The sequence below is a fragment of the Salvia splendens genome, chromosome 3 (assembly GCF_004379255.2).
Source record: "Salvia splendens isolate huo1 chromosome 3, SspV2, whole genome shotgun sequence".
In the NCBI taxonomy this organism is placed as follows: domain Eukaryota; kingdom Viridiplantae; phylum Streptophyta; class Magnoliopsida; order Lamiales; family Lamiaceae; genus Salvia; species Salvia splendens.
Genome location: NC_056034.1, coordinates 8,178,833 through 8,188,948, shown reverse-complemented (window position 1 = coordinate 8,188,948; position 10,116 = coordinate 8,178,833). Strand labels below are relative to the sequence as shown.

At 43.5% G+C, this 10,116-nt stretch overlaps 1 pseudogene; it reads left to right on the top strand.

Annotated features, from left to right (window-relative positions):
• The first annotated feature begins 8,490 nt into the window (after positions 1-8,490).
• Positions 8,491-9,849, top strand: LOC121796512 (annotated as a pseudogene).
• The last annotated feature ends 267 nt before the right edge of the window (positions 9,850-10,116 follow it).

Below are 10,116 nucleotides of genomic sequence, written 5' to 3'. Positions count from 1 at the left end.
TTAAGTGCGATTCCGTACCTCATCTGATAATCGATGGTGAAGCAGTACACATGAGGGAGATCTGAGCGTTAAGTAAGGAGCCTATATTCCACCTTTAAATTAGATAACCCAAATGTCTGATCACCTATGTTAAACACGGCTGAATTGAATAGTAAGGGAATTTCTTATTCACTGGATTAATTTTCATTACACATTAGGCACCACTTTATAGTATAAGGAATATACAAGGTAAATATTCTCTAATTACTCTAATTGATTGCTATCTCCTATGTATGGTAAGGTATAATCTCGAGCATATCTCTTGTGTAATTAGGAGAATATCTCGTGATCTCCTCAATCTTCTCCAACAACCTAAGCATTGAAATTTGCAGGTTACCCCATGCGCTTAAGAGTTTTAATTACGCTAATCATGCTTTAATTAGTGTCTCAGGAAATCACAACTTTATTTCTTCTTTTGTTTTATGGTCAACACACCCATAATTATCATGAAACTCATCTGCCAAGAAATAAGGGAATGACTAATAAAGAAAAAAGATCATTGTGGGACTCTGTATTTCAAGTTTTAGTTCGCTATAGATGATTTATTTTTCTATCTTTTAATGACCACAAACGGCGGGATCGGCTCCTCTATTTCGATATATTTTTGCATTTTTGGATAGAAATTTTATAATTCTGTGTTTTAGTAGCAACGCATCATATTTGAATTTGAAAGGGTTTGTGGATATCAGTTCTTACAGCCCATTAGCCAACCAGTAGAGCCCATGCAGTTTACTGGGCTAATTACCCAATTCCTCTCATGACTAATGGCCCATTTTCTCATGAGTAGAGCCCATATAGTTTACTCAGCCCAAACTACAGCAGCCTGTCACCATTTGACTAAGCCCACCTACAGCAACGCGGACGGCCCAGCAGGAACCTAATACATCCACATACAATGTATGAATTGTGATAAGCGCTCTTAAATAAATTAAGATGTAATCATAATTTCTATTCAAAGCCCAAATATAACACCCTTATCAACAAATATGTCAGTTTATTAGAGCATCTCCAATAGCACTGGACGTCAAATAGCCATCAAATAGCCTTCACACTGCCACATCATCAGCACTACAATTCTCCTGCCACATCAGCTTGCCACATCAACTGGACATCAAATAGCCCTCACATAGCCTTCACACTACCTATCCACATCACTAATAACAATTATATAATTTAATTTACACTCGTATCAACATACGGAATTTAATTTACGAGACAAATACGGAAAATTCGAATAATAATATTAAAATTTAAAAAGTACATTAATTTTTTAAAAAAAGTACAATAATTAAACAAATTACATTTAAAAAATTACATAAATTTGCATAAAAACTAACGCCTTGCAATCCTCCGCGCCCACAACTCTTCAACTAAATCCTTTTGCAGTCGAATATGAGCCTCCGTCTGACGCATGTCGGCATGTGCTTGGAGGAGGGCTTCTTCATCGTTCGGTACCCCACCTCGTACGTTGGCGGTGGTGACGCCGTGGCTTGGACCTGCTTCATTATCGTCGGTGGCCCAATCAGTCAGTTGTACACCTTCATCTTCGACGATCATGTTGTGCATGATAATACAGGCGTACATTATATCAGCAATGCAGTCGACATGCCACAAACGCGTTGGTCCCTTAACTGCAGCCCATCGAGCTTGAAGCACACCAAATGCGCGCTCCACGTCCTTTTGCGCCGACTCCTGCCGCGTCGCAAAGTAGGCCTTCTTCGGATCTGATGCGCACCGGATCGTCTTCACAAAGACGGGCCACCTAGGGTATATCCCATCCGCCAAGTAATAGCCCATATCATGCTGGTTGCCGTTGGCGACAAAACTGATGGCCGGACCGACGCCCTGGCACTGCTCGTTGAAAAGGGGCGACGAGTTGAGGACGTTTAGGTCGTTGTTCGAACCGGCTATCCCAAAATACGCATGCCAAATCCACAACCGGTAATCAGCCATGGACTCGAGGATCATCGTGGGATTTTTTCCCTTGTAGCCGGTCGTGTAAAACCCCTTCCAGGCAGCGGGACAGTTCTTCCATTCCCAATGCATACAATCTATGCTGCCTAGCATTCCCGGGAACCCGTGCTGATCCCCGTGCATCCGCAGCAGATTCCGGCAATCTTCGGGGGCAGGCTTTCGGAGATACTGATCACCGAATACTTCGATCACGCCCTGGCAGAAATACTTCATACATTCGATGGCAGTCGTCTCACCGATGTGGAGGTATTCGTCCCACATGTCTGCCGCGGTGCCGTAGGCCAACTACCTGATTGCCGCAGTGCACTTTTGAATAGGGGTGTGGCCAGGTCTGCCAGCCGCATCGTGCCTGAAGCGGAAATACAGATATCGCTGCTCCAATGCGTTAACAATACGCATAAATAAGTCCCGCCTCATCCTAAAACGAAGCCTGAAATGGTTGGCGTCAAAACGCGGCTCCTCTGCGAAGTAATCTGTGAACAGGCGCTGATGTGCAGCTTCATGATCACGATGCACCACTTGTCGACGTTGGACAACTGGTCGTGGGCGAGGTGCCGTCGGCTGCATATAACTCTGCATCCATCGATCAACCTCACGGCTCGTATAGGCATCTAGCTCTTCGTTCATCATACGCTCGTACTCATCCGCATCCCCACCACTACCACCGGCATTACTCATTTCTTAAATTGATTTTGAACAGAAAGTAAGGTAGAGAGAATACTCGTTAAAACAAGTGGTGCGAATGAAAATGAGGTTCAACGCGCGTATATATAGTGTTTTCGAAAAACAAAAAAAAAAATTAAATCCGACGCCGGTTTGGCGCCGATCTGGGACGCACAATGATGACAATCGACCACGAGATAGAATGATCACACGATAAATTCACAAAAGCCTTAGCTTCAAGGAATTGTAATTAATCAATGTCAAAAACTGCTACGAAAACTGCTATTCCCACTATATATAAGTGGTCCCAAAAACCCTAGAGATATAAAAGGAAAATACGGAAATTAAAGAAAATAACTAAAAATTTAAAGAAAGTAAATTAGGAAACTCTTTCCCGCTGACTGCATCATACTCCCTCTCTTGAAGAAGACTCGACCTCGAGTCTGCCTCGGCCCCATCAGCTGCTTCGTCTCCTTCATCTGCGGCGTCGGCACCATCGCCTTGATACGGTGACAAATCTGCCACATTAAATGTAGCCGATACATTATACTTACCCCGCAGATCCACCTTGTAAGCGTTATCATTGATGCGCTTCACAATTCGAAAAGGGCCATCTGCTCGTGGTTGCAACTTTCCCCAACGCCCTCCAGGAAAACGTTCCTTCCTTAGATGAATCCAGACCAGATCTCCCTCTTCGAAAACCACCCTCTTGCGCCTCCTATCAGCTCGCAACTTATAACCATCATTCTGTCGGATAATACGACGTCGAACCTCCTCATGCAACTCCTTAATCTGCTTGATCCGTTCCTCCGCATCACCACTAAACTGCGTTGTTGTAGGTATAGGTACCATATCCAATGGGGTAATTGGATTCCGTCCATAAACAATTTGAAACGGGCTCTTCCCTGTGGTTATGTTCGTTGAATGATTATAGGCAAACTCCGCTTGTGCTAACACCAAGTCCCACTGCCGTGGATTATCTCCAATCAAACTGCGAAGAAGACTCCCCAAACTACGATTAACAACTTCTGTTTGTCCATCAGTCTGCGGATGGTGTGAGCTACTAAATTTAAGCTGCGAACCCAGTCGTCTCCATAACGTGCGCCAAAAGTGACTCACAAACTTCACATCACGGTCAGAAGTCAGAGATTTGGGAACTCCATGCAGTTTCACGATCTCTCGAAAATACAACTGTGCAACTTGACTAGCGTCGAACGTTTTATTGCAAGGAACAAAATGCGCCATCTTTGAGAATCTATCCACAACAACCATAACTGAGTCTTTCTGCCTCTGCGTACGTGGCAGCCCTAACACAAAACCAAGCTGACATCCTCCCACGGTGCATTTGGAACAGGAAGAGGTGTGTACAAACCTGCATTGGAGTGATGAGTCTTTGCGATGTGACATGTCCGACATCTCTCCACAAATCGAGCCACATCTTGCTCCATTCGAGGCCAATAAAAATTAAGTGCAAGTAAGGCAACGGTCTTGTCCTTACCAAAGTGACCAGCAAGGCCGCCCCCATGCGCCTCTGAAATAATTGCTGCTCTCAACGAACACTGTGGGATACACAATCTGTTTCCCTTAAATAAGAACTTCTCCTGTAGAATGAACTGCTGGAAATTTCCGCCAACACATCTTTCCCATGGATCACGAAAATCAGGATCGTCACAATATAAGTCACTAAAGGTGTCAAATCCCACCACCCGAGCTTGCATGGTGGACAGTAGGGAGTGTCGGCGGCTTAAAGCATCAGCCACCCTATTTAGTGTCCCAGCCTTGTGTTTGATCACAAAATTGAACAACTGAATAAATTCAACCCACTTGGCATGTCGAAAATTCAACTTATGCTGACCTTGTATATACTTCAATGCTTCATGGTCAGAAAATAACACAAATTCCTTGGACAAGAGATAATGCTGCCAATGATTCAAACTGCGAATAATAGCATAAAATTCTTTATCATAAGTAGAGTACCTTCGCCGCGCCTCACATAACTTCTCACTAAAAAAAGCAATCGGTCTCTGATTTTGACTCAGTACCCCCCCAATTCCCACGTTGGAAGCATCACAATGAACCTCAAACACATAATCAAAATTTGGTAAAATTAACACAGGGGCTTGAGTTACCTTTAACTTCAACAGTTGGAACGCAGTGTCCGCTTCACTACTCCACACAAACTTGCCCTCTTTCAGGCACTCAGTGATGGGAGCAATAATGCTACTGAAATCCCGAATGAAACGGCGGTAAAAAGAAGCTAACCCGTGGAAACTCCGAACATCATGAATGCTAGACGGTGTCGGCCAACTGGTGATGGCCTCTATTTTTGCTGCATCCATCCTGATTCCCTCCTTAGTAACTACATATCCCAAAAATGTTACCTCTTCCGTCAGAAAATGACACTTCTTTGCGTTAGCATACAGCTTTTGCTCACGCAGCACAATAAAAATCTGCTTCAAGTGCTCCAAGTGTTGAGCCACTGACCGACTAAAAACCAGAATGTCATCAAAATAAACCACTACAAATTTGCCAATGAAAGGCCGAAAAACTTGGTTCATGAGCCGCATAAATGTGCTCGGTGCATTTGACAATCCGAATGGCATAACCATCCACTCATACAACCCATCTCGCGTCTTGAAGGCTGTTTTCCACTCATCTCCCGGTCTTAGGCGAATCTGATGGTAACCACTGCGCAAGTCAATTTTAGAGAATACTCGCGAACCATGAAGCTGATCCAACAAGTCATCAAACCGTGGGATGGGAAATCTGTATTTGATAGTGATCTTGTTGATCGCTCTACTGTCCATACACATTCTCATTGACCCATCCGCTTTCGGAACCATTAACGCCGGGACAGCACACGGACTCATGCTCTCTCGAATGACACCTTTCTCTAATAACTCCAACACTTGCTTCTGCAATTCCTCATGCTCCTTTGGCCGTAGACGATACGCAGCCTTGTTAGGAATAGGTGAACCTGGAATCAAATCAATACAGTGTTGTATATCTCGCATAGGAGGCAAACCCGGCGGAATGGCTGCTGGTAAAACATCCTCATACAAGTTCAAAAGTGGCTGCACTGCCTCGGGGATCTTCAACTCCACGCTGTTGCTCTCGACCACGACTAACACGTAGCATGTTGGCGCCTCCGATGCTGCTGCCACGAAAGCTGATCGTGTCAGTAGGTTACTATTCTCGTTAGCTGTTTTGTCAACAACAGGATCACACTTCTTATCCGGGCAAGGGCACAAGGTGATACTAACACCATCTTTTTTTAAAGTGTATGTATTTTTAAACCCATCATGCTTGACCCTACGATCAAATTGCCAAGGACGACCAAGCAAAATATGACAGGCATCCATAGGAATTACATCACACCAGACCTCATCTTCATATTGCTTCCCAATGGAAAATTGAACTAGACATCGCTTACTAACCTTCAATTCACTACCTTTGATCAACCATGAAAGCTTATAGGGTTGTGGGTGAGCAATCGTCCTTAATCCCAACTTTTCCACCATGATCGAAGAAACCACATTCTCACAACTACCCCCATCAATAATCACGTTGCATACCTTTCCTTGTGCAGTACACTTGGTCTGAAAAATATTGTGCCTCAACCATAGCTCTTCCTCTGCAGCTGCTACATTCAACACACGCCGAACCACCAAAGTAGCCCCCTGATCCGCATACACCAACTCGGTACTCCCATCTGAGAGTTCATCCTCGTCATCTGATTTGTCAAACGTAGGAATACTATCGTCACCCACAAATGTAACCATCTGTCGATTGGGGCAATCAGCTTGAATATGCCCAAAGCCTTGACATTTAAAGCATCGCACCAGTGTTCTTGACCGCTGCCCAGTTTCTCTAGGTGTAACCGCCGCTGGCTGTTTTGCTGTCGGAGCTGATGGTTTGGTTTGACCCGTGGTACTGCTACTGCCACGAAAAGGTGTTGCGTCTTTCCCTGACCAGCGATTAACTGCCTTCTTCCTCGTCAACTGTTTCTCCACCTTCAAAGCTAGCCTGCACACGTCTTCATAAGTCCAATATTGTTGTAACTGCACAACATCAGCGATTTCAGGGCGGAGTGCCCCAAAATATCGAGCAATCGTTTGCTCATCCTCCTCGTCAACATCGCAACGCATCTTCAACCGATCAAACTCATTCGTAAAATCCTCTACAGACAGATCCCCTTGCCTGCAGCCGTGATATTCAATAAAAGCCTCCTGCCTAAAGTGAGCTTGGAGAAATTTTTGACGCAATAATTTCTTCATCTTTTCCCATGATTGAATTTTCTTTTTGCCCGCCCTTGATCGTTGCCTTTTCGTGTGTTCCCACCATATTGAAGCATGCTTCTTCAACTTAATTGCAACCAATTTCACCTTATCGCTATCACTGATGTGTTTAATATCAAACACCCGCTCAACCGTATTCAGCCAATCGATGAATTCGTCAGGCTGGGCTCGACCTTCAAATTCCGGAATCTCAACTCTCATGCCGATATCCCGTGCCGGATCACGTCCGTATTCGCCACGTCGGGTACCATTCAGGTGAGCGAACGGATTCTCATCTTCTTCTTCGTTAATGAGGGACACATCTGTATCTGAATTTACGTCTGTTGAGGTCTCCAATCTATCCAAGCGCTCTTGGAGAGCTCGCACTTGTCATCGCAGATCGTCATTCTCGACGTCACGCAGATCTCGTCGTCGGTTCCCGTCATCAGCGGGGGGTTCCTCTCCACGACCCCTGCCGCCACGACCGCCACGACCGCGTCCACGAGCACGTTCGGCCATGGATTATCAACCTGGATTACTGATACCACTTGATGACAATCGACCACGAGATAGAATGATCACACGATAAATTCACAAAAGCCTTAGCTTCAAGAAATTGTAATTAATCAATGTCAAAAACTGCTACGAAAACTGCTATTCCCACTATATATAAGTGGTCCCAAAAACCCTAGAGATATAAAAGGAAAATACGGAAATTAAAGAAAATAACTAAAAATTTAAAGAAAGTAAATTAGGAAACTCTTTCCCGCTGACTGCATCACACAATGGCGCCCGTGAGGATCGGCGTCGGAACCGGCGTCAGCGCGGGAATCGGCATGGCGACGCCGATTTTGACGCCGATTTCGCCCACGCCGGTTCCAATGGTTCGGCGTCAAACCGGCGTGGGCGAAAAATCGGCGTGGCGGTGGTGACGCCGGTTATTGTGGATGCTCTTAGTCAACTCTGTGGCAAGACAACTTGAAGTTCAACTTTTTATTCACTTGATATCGCCCCTTTTTTCCATGTCAATGATGCTACTTTATATAATTGCCGAAGTGAATCCTTTAATTAATTAATACTACTACAAAGAAAACGCTCACCAATGAATATTCTATGTATATTTTATCAACCGAATCTTTATTTTCTATCAAGTCCAAATAAATATATGACAAGTGAAAGCGATCGATCTGAGGAAAATTATCACAAAGATGAAACCAATTAATCACCATACTGAGTTTAGAGCAAAATATTGAGTTTTGCATGTGTAAGCTTCACTTAATGAGTTAAAGTTGATGTTGATTTCACTTAAAGAAGCAAATTAATATTTGACCTCAATCTTTTACCCAAACCAAACAGCATTATATTAACAATAGGAGAGGTCTTGGGTTCTTATTCATATTCTTCCAAATTCATTTCGCATTCCTTTTTTCTTTTTTTTTTTAAAAAAATCTTATTTTAATTTATTTTCATTTTATCAAACACTACTTTCTTAAATACGGTGTCAAAAAGACTTTCTTTTTGTGTTGAACAGGTAGACTTAACAGGTGGGTACTACGACGCGGGAGACAATGTGAAGTTCAATTTTCCGATGGCATTCTCAACGACGATGATGGCGTGGGGAGTAATCGAATACGGCAAGTCCATGGGCCCGGAGTTGGCGCATGCGGCGGAGGCAGTGCGGTGGTCGACGGAGTACTTCCTGAAAGCCACCGCCAGTCCCGGCGTTGTTTTTGCTCAGGTGGGAGACCCCAACTGTTGGCAGAGGCCAGAAGACATGGACACTCCTCGTACGGTGTATGCGGTCACTCAGAACGCACCTGGATCCGAAGTATCGGCTGAGATAGCCGCAGCGCTGGCCGCCTCGCCTCGTCTTTGGTTTTCAAAGCTTTCGGAGATAAGGCTTACGCTAAAGTGCTACTGAAAAAGGCCTCCGAGGTAAACAAATATGTGATGACCTTTTGTATATAGATGAGACAATTGAGAAAAAAAATGAAACTTCAAAATTTAACATTCCAATTTTAAACTCCAAGGGATAGATCAAAATTTAACCAAGTTTCGTGATTCAAATGACTATTTACCCAAATAAGCAAGGTTCTTTTTTCTTATATATTTAGTTTTCATGGTTTATTTATATATTTTGTGTGCAGGTATTTGAGTTTGCAGACAAATATAGAGGCTCTTACAATGATAGTATTGCTGGAGGAGCTTGCCCTGTTTATTGTGATTATAGTGGCTATCAGGTATGTATGCATATAAATATGTAACCACTGTATAGTAAATAGAAAAATACTAAAGTAATAATGTAATTTTAATTTGCAGGATGAATTGTTGTGGGGTGCAGCATGGCTATACAAAGCTAGCAAAAAGTCCATATATTTGAATTATGTAATGCAAAACATCATAAATTTCAAACCTCAGATTGAAGCAGGCATCTCAGAATTTGGATGGGATGCAAAACATGCTGGAATCAATGTTCTTGTTTCTAAAGTAAGTTTTTGAATTCCCCCCCTCATTTCTTAAATTTGATTTCAATGAGCCTTGACAAAATAACTTATGGATGCAGTTGGTGGGATATATACTGGGAAGCAATCCATTGAGCATGTCTTACATGGTGGGATACGGCAGTAAGTTTCCACGGAGAATACACCACAGGGCATCGTCGCTGCCATCGGTGGCTCAGCATCCAGACCACATAGCCTGCAAAGACGGAACGCCTTATTTCATGAGCGCCGACGCCAATCCCAATGAGCTCACAGGGGCGGTGGTCGGAGGCCCCAACGTGGACGACTCCTTTGCTGATGATCGCGTCGACTCCACCAAATCCGAGCCCGCCACTTATATCAATGCACCACTTCTCGGATTATTGGCTTATTTCAAATCGCGTTCTTCACCATGACCAATCGCATCATTGCCATTTTTTTTAAATAACAATTGACACATGTGAACAGCAGATTATCTAAGATTTGAATAGCTAGGTGAGCGACATCAAAATTGGAAGTTTTGACATATTGGTGTTGTTTCACTTGGTAAATTTTTCTAGTGTAATAGAATTTGAAAGTAGATATGGAAGTGTAGTAAGTAATTGTTTGCTTTATATCGGAAATTATGGATGCAAGAGTAGTGGTGGTGCAAAAAGACATACTAACATGGAATCATCTAAGCT